The sequence below is a fragment of the Stegastes partitus genome, unplaced genomic scaffold (genome assembly GCF_000690725.1).
Source record: "Stegastes partitus isolate 25-593 unplaced genomic scaffold, Stegastes_partitus-1.0.2 Scaffold937, whole genome shotgun sequence".
NCBI lineage: Eukaryota > Metazoa > Chordata > Actinopteri > Pomacentridae > Stegastes > Stegastes partitus.
In genome coordinates this window covers 124437-126036 of record NW_007578668.1, presented here as the reverse complement: position 1 = coordinate 126036, position 1600 = coordinate 124437, and the positions used below count along the sequence as shown (strand labels likewise).

Here is a 1600-nt window from a genome sequence, read left to right as displayed (position 1 = left end):
TCGGTATCGGCCAGAAATGCTAACACCGTTCATGTCTACTACTTGTGGATCCCTCAGGACCTGCAGGTGATCAGCACCGACGAGAACCGGGTGGTGGCGGCCGTCCAGGAGTGGAACCAGAACGAGACCTACAACCTGTACGTGTCGGACACGTCGGGCGTCTTCTACACGCTGGCGCTGGAGAACGTGGTCAGCAGCATGGGCCTGGAGGGCAACGTCATGGTCGACCTGTACGAGGTGAGCAACCCCCGAGTCTCCCAAACCTCTGAAACGTTCTTGTTCTCTGGAACCGGAGAACGTCCCGTGAATACGAAGCAGCCCCAGAAGTGCTGACGCCGGACTGTGCCGTCGACGTATGGATTTTTAGGAGATTATTTCTTCCTCTGATTAATACCTGCAGATATTACGGCACAATAAGCAGCTAATCCAGAGAATGGAGAAGCGCTGCGAGCTGCAGGTGTGATATCGTGACGACTGAGTAATTAAAGGCTCGTGTCTGGGAGTGAAATCCAGCGTGTTGATTGGGGTCGCCACCCAAACCGGTGGACGAGCTAAATCTGTCCTCAGAGCCAGATTGGAGTATCAGTCGATTAGCAGAGTGGACCTTCATCCCCGAGTCGCCACAGCTCGCCATCGCACTCGCTGAAGACTCGCATTGATTATTTACAAGAGTCCACGCAGTCCATCATGTGTTTGTCTGGATACAGAACCGCCCCGAGCTGCCTGTTGCATTAGTCCTCTGTATTAAAATGTGAAAAATCTGTTGTTCTCTGGACGTGTATGTATGAAACAACCAGCAGGCTGCAGGTTGCAATATATAATATATACTTATTGAAAAAAATTGCAAAATGTGTTCAAAAAGTTTTTCTAAAAAAAGTTAATCATTTGTTTAAAAAGTGAACATTTTGTGAAGAGGAGCAAAAACTAATATTTAATAAAAGAAAAAAGATCAGGTAAGTAGTTAAAAAAAGGCAGATACTTTGCAGACAATCTTTTATATATATATATATATATATATATGTGGAAAGTTTTAGATAAAGACAAAAGTTTCGTTAAAAAAGTAAAAACTTTAGCAAAAACATGAGGAAAAAAAAAAAGATCTAAAAATGACTTTAGACGTTCAGAAAAGTAATATTATCCAAAAAATACCTGGAAAAACAAACAATTTAAGAAAATATATTGTGAAGAAAATGTAGAATGAAAAAAATAGATTTTCACATTTTGTATAAATTAAATTAAATTAAATTAAATTAAATTACATTACATTACATTACATTACATTGAACAGGCAAAAGTTTTAGTTAAATATTTTTTTTAAAAATGTTTTAAAAAATTAAATAAATAAAAATGCTTGAAGCTCGGATAAAACTGACAAAATGAAAACACAAAAAATTATGATGGACAAAATTTTTTTAGAGAAACAAAAAACCGTTGTTTTTTTTTAAAGAGTAAATTTGGAAACTGGATTGAAGACAAAGCTTTAATGTAAATTTAGAAAAAGACAAATTTTATTTTTTAAAAAGAAGAAGAAGAAAATGTGTAAAAATGTCAAGATGAAGAGATATAATATATAAGACATATATAAATATTTAGAAAAATT

At 36.6% G+C, this 1600-nt stretch overlaps 1 protein-coding gene across 1 annotated transcript in view; it reads left to right on the top strand.

The window, feature by feature from the left end:
• Positions 1-1600, top strand: part of LOC103366380 (VPS10 domain-containing receptor SorCS1-like) — a 232119-nt gene that overhangs the window by 180564 nt on the left and 49955 nt on the right. The window lies entirely within an intron of this gene.